The sequence below is a fragment of the Miscanthus floridulus genome, chromosome 6, assembly GCF_019320115.1.
Source record: "Miscanthus floridulus cultivar M001 chromosome 6, ASM1932011v1, whole genome shotgun sequence".
NCBI lineage: Eukaryota > Viridiplantae > Streptophyta > Magnoliopsida > Poales > Poaceae > Miscanthus > Miscanthus floridulus.
Window position 1 is genome coordinate 1,075,916 of NC_089585.1, and position 12,909 is coordinate 1,088,824.

The window sequence follows — 12,909 nt, forward strand, 5'->3', positions numbered from 1 at the left end:
ACCTAATGGAGTACTTTCCCTTCGAAGTGACTTAAAACGCGCTTTTGACTGCGATGTTTAAGCAATCCAGATTGCAGCCAGAGCACAAGATGACCAAAGTAGAAAAGAAATAGCCACAATTGCTGCAGAGATGAGCCAAGAAGAATTAGAAATATCGGCTAAAAAGCCCAGCATCATCGCACCACCAAAAGAAGCCGACGTTAAGCAAATCGACTTGGGCACTGGTGATATCTCCAAGACAGCAACCATCAGTGCTCATCTCTTGGCAAAATAGGAACTCGCGCTCACCAACTTTCTTTGGGACAACAAAGATATCTTCGCTTGGAAGCCGGCCGACATGTTGGGTGTCCCAAGAGAGTTGGCTGAGCACAGAATTGATGTTAATAAAAGCTCCAAGCCTGTAAAGCAACGGCTACGATGATTCTCACTCGACAAAAAGGCAGCGATTAAAAAAGAAATCACAAAGCTAATGGCGGCCAAATTCATTAGAGAAATCCTTTATCCAGATTGGCTAGCAAACCCGGTCCTTATGCAGAAGAAGAACACGGATGAGTGGCGCATGTGTGTCGACTACACAGATCTCAACAAACATTGCCCAAAAGATCCATTCAGGCTACCACGCATTGACCAGATAGTTGACTCAACAGCAGGGTTTGCACTATTATCCTTTCTCGATTGCTATTCAGGGTATCACCAGATCGCATTAAAAGAACAAGACCAGAGCAAGATGTCTTTCATTACTCCGTTCGGTGCTTACTGTTACAAGACCATGTCATTTGGACTAAAGAACGCTGGCGCCACATACCAAAGAGCTATCCAAACTTGCCTTGGGGATCAAATCAGTGAAAATGTGGAGGCATACGTGGATGATGTAGTGGTGAAAACAAAGAGCCCAGACACTCTAATTGAAGATTTAAAGCAAACCTTCGAGAACTTGAAGAGATGGAGATGGAAGTTGAATCCAAATAAATGTGTATTCAGAGTTCCCTCAGGACAACTACTCGGATTTTTGGTCAGTCAGCGCGGGATTGAAGCCAGCACCAAGCAAATTCGAGCTATAATAGAAATAGGCCCACCTAGAAACATCAAAGATGTGCAAAAGCTAACGGGCTGCATGGCGGCACTCAATTGTTTCATTTCAAGGCTCGGTGAAAAAGGACTATCTTTCTTTAAACTACTAAAGAAGACAGACAAGTTTGAGTGGACAAAAGAGGCCGACGAAGCTTTCAAGAAACTTAAGGCATACCTCACATCCTCACCAATTCTCACACCCCCAAGGAAAGATGAAGATATGATGCTATACATTGCGGCGACTACTGCTGTGGTCAGCACGGCAATAGTCGTAGAAAGAGAAGAAGAAGGACGCGTGTATAAAGTACAACGACCCGTATACTACATCAGCAAAGTATTATCTAAATCAAAAATACGGTACCCGCATGTACAAAAACTACTCTATGCCCTATTGATCACTTCACGCAAGCTTTACCACTATTTTGAAAGCCACCAAGTCACAGTGGTGACAGACTTCCCGCTCGGAGACATCTTACACAACAGAGATGCGACAGGACGCATATCAAAGTGGGCAGTTGAACTCGAAGCTCTTAACATCGATTTCACCCTGCGGAAAGCAATCAAATCTCAAGCCATTGCTGATTTTGTGGCCGAGTGGACAGAGATTCAATAGCCTTTATCAGATACAATCCTTGACCACTGGAAGATGTATTTTGATGGGTCACTCAAACTAGGCGGAACCGGTGCAGGCGTTCTCCTCATTTCTCCAGAAGGAAAACAACTCAAGTACGTCCTTCAGATATTATGGCAAGCTACAAATAATGAAGCAGAATATGAAGCCCTCATCCATGGGCTACGAGTGTCAATTACCCTCAGAATAAAGAGATTACTCGTATACGGCGATTCGGCAGTAGTCATCAACCAAGTCAACAAAGATTGGGATTGCACCAAAGAAAACATGGGTGCTTACTGTGCTGAAATATGGAAACTTGAAAAACATTTCCAAGGATTAGAAATTCTACACGTCCTGCGCGATTCCAACATTGCAGCAGATGTCCTCACCAAGCTTGGATCAGACAGAGCGAAGGTTCCACCCAGCATATTCATAGAAGAGCTACCAGTTCCCTCTATCAAACAACCCAGTGAGACAACCCCTGAAATTCAAGCTAAAGGCATTCAGATCTTGGTAATCAACACTTCATGGAGCCAAGTTTTCATCGACTATATCAAAGAAAATAAATTGCCAACAGATAAAGCAGAAGCCACCCAAGTTGTTCGCAGAAGCAAAAACTACGTTCTAGTAGGAGAAAGACTTTACAGAAGAGCAACATCATCAGGAGTACTCCTAAAATGTGTCTCATTTGAAGAAGGCAAAGAGATCTTAGACGAAATACACTCAAGTTGCTATGGAAATCATGCCGCTTCAAGAACACTGGTTGGCAAAGCATTTCGCACCGGATTCTACTGGCCAACCGCTTTAAAAGACACAGAAGAACTTGTCAGAAAATGCAAAGGTTGCCAAATGTTTGCATGACAAGCCCATGTACCAGCTCACAATCTTATCTGTATCCCACCCGCTTGGCCTTTTTCCTGCTGGGGGCTTGATCAAGTAGGACCCCTGAAGAAAGCAAAAGGTGGCTTCAAGTACATCTTTGTAGCAATCGACAAGTTCACCAAGTGGATTGAATACAAACCACTCGTGAAATACAGCGCAACCAAAGCAGTCGAGTTCATCCAAGACATTATGCACCGCTTCGGCATGCCTAATCGCATCATCACAGATCTAGGCTCCCCCTTCACAGCTACAGAATTCAAAAGCTGGGCACAAGACTATGGTTTCAGTATAGACTATGCGTCTGTTGCACATCCAGAAGCCAACGGACAAGTAGAAAGGGCTAATGGACTCATACTAGCCGGATTAAAACCAAGGTTATACGAAGAACTAGTGGACTATGGGTCCAAATGGATTGAAGAATTACCTAAAGTAGTATGGAGGCTACGAACTCAAATAAGCAGAGCAACAGGCTACTCACCCTTCTTCCTGGTTTACGGGTCAGAGGCCATACTGCTTGCCGACTTGATCTGGACATCACCAAGGATAGAACAATATGATGAAGGAGAAGTAGAACACACAAGAAGATTAGAACTCGACAGCTCAGAAGAAGTTAGAGTAAACGCTACCCTCCAATCAGCCAGATACCTACAAGGTTTAAGACGACACTACAACAAGAGTACCCATCCTCAATCATTACAAGTCAGAGACTTAGTGCTAAGAAGGATACAAAAGACTGACGGACGACATAAGCTACTCAGTCCATGGGAAGGTCCATTCATTGTCACAAAAGTCACCGAACCAGGCACATACAAGTTAATAACTGAAGATGGAAGAGAAGTCAGCAATACATGGCACATCAGCCAGCTAAGAAGATTCTACGCATAAAAACAACTCAAGAAAAAACAGATATGCAAGCCACAAGGGACCAACGTTCACAATCGACAAAGGACAATATTCCTCAACAACATATGTATTAGTTTATATTCATGATCAATAAAGATGATATTCATCCACAGCATGTCTTGTCATGACTTTCAATGAGTTGTTTTCATGAAACAAAAAGCAAAATGGCTGAAAACATGCCTGAGCATCCCGGCCGAGAGCAAAATAGCTGAAAAGACGCTTGAGCCCGCCGATGAGGGTAGCTAAAAGCTAATACCCGAAACAAAAAGCAAAATGGCTGAAAACATGCCTGAGCATCCGGCCGAGAGTAAAATAGCTGAAAAGATGCTTGAGCCCGCCGATGAGGGTAGCTAAAAGCTAACACCCGAAACAAAAAGCAAAATGGCTGAAAACATGCCTGAGCATCCCGGTCGAGAGCAAAATAGCTGAGAAGACGCTTGAGCCCGCCGATGAGGGTAGCTAAAAGCTAACACCCAAAACAAAAAAGCAAAATGGCTAAAAACATGCCTGAGCATCCTGGCCGAGAGCAAAATAGCTAAAAAGACGCTTGAGCCCGCCGATGAGGGTAGCTAAAAGCTAACACCCGAAACAAAAAGCAAAATGGCGGAAAACATGTCTGAGCATCCCGGCCGAGAGCAAAATAGCTAAAAAGATGCTTGAGCCCACCGATGAGGGTAGCTAAAAGCTAACACCTAAAACTAGTCGACCAAAATTAAGCTTCAAAAGACCCTCTAGCTCTTCGTTCCGAAAAGCAAGAGGCTCGGGGGCTACATCCAGATAGGAATACTTTTTCCTCAGAAAAGCACTTGGATGTCGAAGTTTGTCAAGGCAACATTCTACGCCGAGTCGTTTTACATAGCGCAGACGAAAAGTTGTCAACACAAAGATCTACATCTAACAATTCATAGCGCGGACAAAGCACTCGACGGATCACAAAAGAGGAAGAAAAGAAAAGTACTCAACAAATTGAGGGATTTTGTCAGGATAACGCACAGAGTTGTTCACAGAGCAGAGACGAAAACAGGACAAAGTACTCAGCAAGTCAAGTAACTCTGACCACACCTGGGCAAAGAATACATCAATGAAAATAAAGAATCTTCATTTAAAGAGGAGTGTAATATTACAAGAGGCTGGTCAATTGGATTAGGCATTGTCATCAGGAAGGGAAATATCAATATTAAGACTGTCTACAACCCTACTGGCTAAATCTTCGACCTCAGGCTCCATTCTCTCAACGGCATCAAGGTATTCTTGACTATCAGCTTCCTCTGCTATCTTGGACAGAGGTGCCTCTGGAGCAAGGACCTAGACCTGGGCCAGCACATTCTTGGTACATACTTGAGCGCACTTCTTCGTGAACTCTTGGAAACAAGTCGGAATCCGAGGAATGAACTAAGCCCAAGATTGCCCGTCATCCGCTGGAGTCCGGAGAACATCAGCTACTGAACGAAAAGATTTCCACAAAATGTTTCAATTTTCAGTAGCCATCGCCAGCTTCCCAGACAAGTCTTCAATAGTTTTTTGGGCCTGCACAAGATCTTTATCAGCTCCACGCCTGATCAACTTAGCAAGTGCAAGTTCTTCTTTAGCATGAGTAGTTACCTCCTTAGCCTTGTTATGACTTGTACGAACAAGAGTCTTCATTTCATCAATGCCCTCCGAGAGCTTTTTTCCTTCAACTCGGAGAGCTGGACAAGACACCAGACAACAAGTCAGCAGGAGGGAAAGGTTTGAATATTGAAAGAAACAAAGAGAACCCGGAATACCTTTACATTCTTTCTTCACGGCTTCCAAGCTCTTCATGGCCTCTGAGTTCTTTGAAGCCTCCCGGATAGCAGCATCTTTATGTTTCCCCAACTCCTGGACAACAGTGTCTCTCTGTTTCTCTACCTCTACCACCTGGGCATGAAGAGCCTTTTCCTCTTTTTGATGCGACTTACACTCAGTCTCCAACTCGACCCGGAGGAGGTCAAGGTCAGTCTTTAGAGAACTTACCTCGGAGGACAACTTCTTCTCGGTTTCAGACGAAAAGAAGAAGCCGGTATGGTCACGAGAGAAAGTCTAAACAATTAAAGAAAGAGAAAAATAAGGCGTAAGGACAAAGAAATGGCCTAAGAAAGAATCTTAGAAAAACTTACGTGAAGCTTCTCCCCGAAAGAAGTCGCAGAGGACGCCAAGCTCCCCCAGGCTGCGGTCAGCTTCGATAGCCGATGGGTGGCATCGAACTGTTGCACCACGTCACCAGTAAAAGAGGGACCGCCGGAGGCAAGAGAAGGGGAAGGAGAGGCCGGCTGGGGCGAAGAAGGAACGACCAAAGCAACCTCCAGGGAAGCCGAAGCCAATCCCTTAGAAGGACCCGACGCGACGGCCACAGTCACCTCCGGGGTGGCCAAGTCCGCAACTTCGCCAGGTGGCTCCGAAGCCCCCGCAGCAACTTCACCAACAGTATGTTGTGAGTCCTGAGGCTCAGAACTCGATGGCACGGTGGAAGGCTGAGATGAAGTCGATGAAGAAACGAGAGAAGACAAAACACTGAAAATTGATAAAAGAAAGCACCGATGAGAACCAGAAGAAGGAAGACAGAAGCAAAAAGATGAAGCCAGAATCTACTCACCCAACCACTTTCTTCTTCGCGAAGCCAAAAGAAGGCCTCATAGGGGGGACCATGATAGCGAAAACGTCCCCACCACCCGACGACGGGAGCGGGATAGCAGATAACAGAGCCACGGAAGAAGCCGGGGCTAGAGTCGTGGAAGAACTCTGCACTAGAGGAGCGGTAGAGCTCGGTACCGAGGCTACCAAAGAACTCGACACTAGAGCTTCAGAAGAAGTCGGCGCAGGAGCCTCAGAAGAACTCATACCCGACGTCCGGTTACTTCAAAAAGTTCAAGACTAAAAGTCAAGATAAAGAAGAGAAATTCAATGCAACAGGAATATGAAAACAACTCACCGCCGCATGATGAGGGGTACTTCATCATCCTCCTCTCCCTTAGCCAAGGAAACCAGAGCACCTGCTGAAAAAAGAATAAAAAGTACTCGGTTCAAGAGAGAAACAGGAAAACAAAGGAACAAAGAGTATTAAATGTGCTCACCTAAGAGCATGCTAGCAACAACTAGAGTACCTGAGAGAGTACTTGGTTTGCGAGGCTTCTTGGAGACAGGCAGGCCAAATGAAGACCCATCCGTTCGCCCTCTCTTCGGGACACTACGAGGACCGCGAGGGACTAGACGAGGAACATATTCTTATATACATCAACAAATCTAGAAGAAACCCCAGGAAGGGCTGTGGAGGGTGGGGACTTACTAGTTGCAGAAGTTCCAGCAAGTTTATCCCCAGTCTCTGCCACGGCAGGGAGAACATCAAGAGGGATCAGGTCAACGAAGTTCCGCCCAAGCTCCTGTGAAAAAGGATAAAACAGCAAGACAAGGAAAAGCTAAGCAAAAATGGATGTAGCAAGAGTACATAAAGTACCCAAACAAAGAGATAGACAACTCACAACTGGGGGCGGGTTGTTGGCAGAGAACTCAGAGACAGCAAGAGGAATAACGCTCACTCCTTTCAGCATCTTCTAGAGACGCTCGAGTACCTCCTCATCGGTCAGCTCAAGAGCTGGGACCATGCGTGAAGGATCCTCAGCTCCAGAATACTCGAAGCCAAGGTGCTCCCGCTCTTTCAAAGGCTGAACTCGGCGACAAAGAAAACTCGAGACAATACCGAAACTGGTTAAACCCTGCTGTTTCAGCATGCTAATCCTATCAAGGAGTGGCTGGATCACTTGAATCTCAGTGGGTGACTCAAGTTTCTTGTCCCATCGGTCATTCACCATAGGACCAGATCCAGAGTGGACGACAAGGGAAGGGATTAAATTGGTAGCATAAAACCAGTCGACACGCCAATCTTTTACAGAATCGACCAGGTCATAGTCAAAAAACTTAATCTTAAGACCCTGGCGAAACTGAATCCCCCAACCGCCAAGAACGCTAGTTTCTTCGCAGCGGGGTTGAGGTTTCAGACGAAAGAAGTAGCGAAAAAGAGATAGAGAAGGAGGGATTCCGAGGAAAGCTTCACAGAGATGAACGAAAACAGAAAGATGGAGAACGGCATTAGGGGTTAGATGGTTCAGACTAACCCCGAAATAACAAAGAAACTGATGAAGGAAGGAGGAAGCAGGAAGGCAAAATCCGGCGCGGACAAAGGAAACGAAGAGGACAATCTCACCAGGACCCAGAGCAGGAACCCGATGCTCGCCCGGAACTCTCCATTTAGTGATGACTTTACTTTGGATCAAGCCGTCGCTGATGAGCTCGCGCAGCTGATCTTCACTTGTTGTTGGAGCCGGCCAAACCTTCTAAGCAGCCCTCATGGCCATGAACTCTTGGTTCTCGATCAAAGAAAGGGATGACTCCTCGTCCACGAAGGTCGCATGGGACTTGCTCGTGGTTTTCTTCTTACCCATGAACTAGCGGAAGCAAAAAGGTACTGGGGAAGATGAAGCTAGACGGCGGCGCTAAGGATGGTGGCGGCAATGGCGACGGCGGATGATTAAGAGCTAGGGTTTGAAGGCAAAAGAAAGGCAGTAAAGAAAAAGAGGACGAAGGGTCTATAAATAAATTTTATAGCGTTAGAAACGGCCCACCAGGCCCGTTAAAACACCGTGTGAGAACGCAACGGTCCATTTACCGACGCAGCTAAAACGATAGAGGGCACAAATCCACACAACGGTACAATCCAATGGGCAGATTTCAGACTTATTCGTCCAGCACCACGGCAGGGTTATCAGATCACTACAAGAACAACCCGTCAACCAAGAAGAAACAAAGGGCTACCTCGCAAGGAACAAAAGAACCCGATTATTTAAGAAAGAACTCAGTAATCTCATGAATGACAGGGATCGCAGCAGAAAAGTAAAGGACAACTCAGAAGATAAGATTCGTTCCATTACAAGTGACTTCAAAAATAGAAGATTACAAATCTTACAAGACCCAACGAACTCGGTACCACAAAAAGCAAAGTAGCAAAGAGGAACACGGACATGGCTAGGTTCTAGAACAACTATGTGTCCCGAATTGCTACTCGGAAGGACAAACCGCCATCAGCTACACTGTTTTCTTCAAAGGACGGACGCAGTGCATCCAAGGCAGAAATTGGAAGCATGGCAAGACAACATGGAGCATAGAAGGCCGGTGGGTATCTGTCTACCCAAGACCGATGTGATGCTGGATATGGTGTTGATCTACATCGGACAGTCTCAGGACAGGCGACGAGGATCAACCCAGAACCTCCAGATGAAGGAACGAAGCCCACATCACAAGACTTCCTCCAACTACCGCCACGTACATCCTGGTACAATGCTATCGTGGGATTAGCCTACCTCTAATCCCTATCACAAGACTTCCTCCGGCTACGACAAGACACACAGGAACTACAAAATATGCCCAGGGGCTGCTCTGCTTCACAAACTACCATGTTCATGACCACGAAGGTTTCAACAGAATGTCCAATGGATGAAAACAAGCACTCTGGGACAGTATTTATAGATCAAAGGAGTGGTGCACATGGACTAGGAGTACCAACGAAATAAGCCTAACAAAGGACATAGTGAAAAGACAGGACACAATAATGGAAGAATCAGGCAAGAAGGAACAGTACTCGAAGACGAGCATATTTGGAAGAATATACCAGCATAGTACAACCTGTGAACAGAAGGCATTTACACTCAACCACCATCATACAACTACATCTGACAACAGCAGACTATCAAAGAATACACCAAGACCTCGCATCCGGGTTCTTCCTGAACAAAACAACACGGATATACGCTCGGAGGCTGCATGCTGCGAAACTACTCGGATGGTGATTTAATCCAAGACTAAAGGGCTGCTTCGGAAAGACGTCGCAAAACTACTCAGATGATGACATAATCCAAGTCTCGGGGACTACTTCAGAACACAAATTTTCAAACATCATAAAGATTCAAGACCCTCCAACTTTTTGTTCCAAATAGCAAGAGGCTCGGGGGCTACACTCAGTGAGTGCCTTTTTCTTCGAAAAAGCGCACGTCACCAAAAGACTTCCTCAACGCAGACCACTTCAAGACATTACGACAAAAAGAACCCGGAACGAGCCATATTCGAGTTCTTTTTGATAAAACTTCAATGAACAAACAGAGCAACTTCAAGACAAGATCCTCCAGCTCCTTGTTCCAAATAGCAAGAGGCTCGGGGGCTATAACCAGATGGATGTACTTTTTCTTCAAAAAGCACTCACCACTCGAAGGTCCCAAGAAGCGCTACAAGGTTTCACTCTAGAAAGCACTTGGACGACGTTTGTTCCTACTCAACAAGACTTGAAGGAGCAAAACGAGACTTTCAGAGCTCAACCATGAAGTGCTCGGGGGCTTGTCGATACGGGACCCATAGGATACCCCGCAAGGGAGAGAGAAGATCTAGTCCAACTAGGATTCTTCCCATGTAATCTTAGTAGTAGTACTATTCAGTAATCCTACTAGGAACTCTCATTGTAAACCAACTAGGACTCTGGCCTCCTGACTATATAAAGGAGGGCAGAGCTCCTAAGACAGAGAACAGGACAACAATTGTACAACACAACACTTTACAATCTATCCAACGCAAAAGGCTAACGCCGACTGGACGTAGGGTTGTTACTCGATCCACGATCGAGGGCCTGAACCAGGATAAATCGACTGTCTCTTGCGTTAACCATCGAGTTCGGCATACGCCGAAGCCCGAACATACTACCCCGGGTACCCCCGTGGTAGGCTATCGGTGGTAAAACATCGACAGCTGGCGTGCCTAGTTGGACTAGATCTTCTCTCTCCCTTGCGGGGTATCCTGTGGGTCCCGTATCGACACATCCCTATTACAATGCTCAACGGATATGTTCTGAAATCCACTCCAAATAATGTTGCATTCATCATACATTGCCATGGCAGACATTGCTGAAAAACCTCCATCCTTCTTTCTACAACCTCCATGCAATCCGATCCGATGATAAGCCGATTACATCCAATATATTGCGCTTATCGGTCCTTTTTTCAAAGCATATGCCTCTGCCATCAACACATCTACCAGATAAGGAACATAGCTATGGGCAACAGCTGTAACCGCCCCCACGATGTTTCTTATGATCGCCCCAACACTCTCTCACCCTACACTTTTATCAAAGGATGCATCAACGTTTAGCTTCACCTTTCTCTCTTGAGGTTTCTGCCACCCCTGTCAGAATTTTGCTCCTTTTTTGTTGCTAATTTGTAGTCTTTGTCAAGGTAGCAATGGACATAGAAGACCTCCAAGGCCTCTGGATGGTCTCTTGAATGAAGTGTTGCTGTCGTTCCCACAAGATATATATATACCAACCCCTAGTGAGAATTAGCTCTGTGAGCCCCACTTCCAGTGCATGGACCTGTTCTCCTCTTCTCATCACTTCTTTGCGGATTACAGAACCTGATCGGTCCATGTCTAGTAGGTGCGTGATCTTTTCCTAGATACCGAGCTCTTTCCAAACTTCTCTCGCTCGATCACATGTGAAAAGCATATGCTTAACATCTTCAGCTCCATTGTTGCATACTGGACAACCTCCCGACCCCCCTACATGGCGATTTGCCAGGACAACACGGCATGGTAAAGCCCTTTGAGAGCCCGCCACCCAAATATATTGATCTTCCCCGGAACTTGCAATTTCCATAAGATTTTTCATGCCTGGCTACTAGTAGCTCTACCAGCCTGCGTTGCGTTGCATCTGAGCCCATATTTACTTTCCCATTGGCAGCGGTAAGCCGACCGTACCAAGAACAATCCATTCTTATTATAATGTCACGCCACAAAATCTTTCCTCCCTAAGGTGATGTGAATTTGTAAGATTCATATGCCCATAGGCCAAAAGATAGACCTCACTAGGTCTACGTCCCATGTTGAATCTACCGGATTGATAAACTCATCAACCATTGTCACTATGTTGTTCGCTCTGTTCGTTTGGATCTTCATGTTATGATTTCCCGGTATCCAATTGTCCTCCCATATATTTATGTGTGTACCATCTCCAACCCTCCATATGTACCCTTGCTTGAAACATTCAAGACCAACTAGCATACTCTGCCACGTGTAAGAGCTTCCACTCTTCATTCCGGCCTTCAACAATTTGTTATCAGGATAATATCTAGCTCTGAGTACTCTGGTGCATAGCGAATCTGGATCAGTAAGCAGCCTCCAAACTTATTTTGCTCGCCAAGTTGAAAGACTGCAAGTCCCTAAAACCCATTCCTTCTTTCGCTTTCGGCAAACACATCCTCTGCCATTCTTGCCAATGGATTCTGTTATGTTCATTGTCATCCCCCACCAGTACTACGAAATAGCACTTGTAATTCCTTTGCATATGTTTTTTCGGAATTGAAATACCATTATCGCATAGACTAGCACGACCTGAGCAATGGACTTAATAAGAATCTCCTTTCCTCCCATACTAAGCATCTTCTCCTTCCATCCACTAATCTGGGATATCACCCTACCAATTAGATGACGGAAGCAATCACTTCGCTCAGCTCCCACCAAAGCCGGCAATCCAAGGTATTTGATTCTGTCACAATGTTCAGGGAAGCACATACCTCCATCTTCACAGCAACCTCTGTGTTTGACGAGAAGTAACTACTCGATTTGGCTTCACTTAGTTTTTGTCCCAAATTTGCACAATATCGATGCAGAATATTAGTCAAGCAGTCTGGCATTCTTTTTATCTGCATGCATCAGTATAAGCGAGTCGTCCGCAAACAGAAGATGTGATATAGTTGCAGCCTCTCTACCAACTTTAACGCCTTCCAGATCTCCTCTCTCCTCAGCTCTCTTGATCATACATGAAAGACCTTCTGCTATGATCAGAAACAAATCAAGTGATATAGGATCACAGGCTCCTCCTTAATTAATTAGCCCACTACACATGTTTTGGCGTCTTTTCCTACTGTACATCTTGCCGACCATGTCAGTGGAAGCATCGTACTAACTGCACAATCACACGCAATGCAACATCATTCTGAGTTGAGCTTCTGATATAGGAGTAGTGTTTATATCCAATTATTATCCATTACATTTGGCATCGACCATTGCATTATACTACACATTCCACTTGGTTTTCAGCGACGGCACACTGTATAAACATTTCAGTTACGTCTCAACACCAGTAGATTTGCAGTTGACGTCGAACCACACCTCATTGACACGGCCAATGATGCGGAATGGACACCACCTCGATCATGGGCCACTGGGCTCACAGGCCGTCTTTTTTATTATTATTTTGTGAATTTCTTTTATGCAGACGAGTATTTGTCCGCCTGGGAAAATCTTGACTCAGTGCTCACCTCCACCTCCGTAAAGGCTATTTGCCGGCTTGAGATAAGATTTCTGTAGCAGTGTCAATTACATGATCAAGC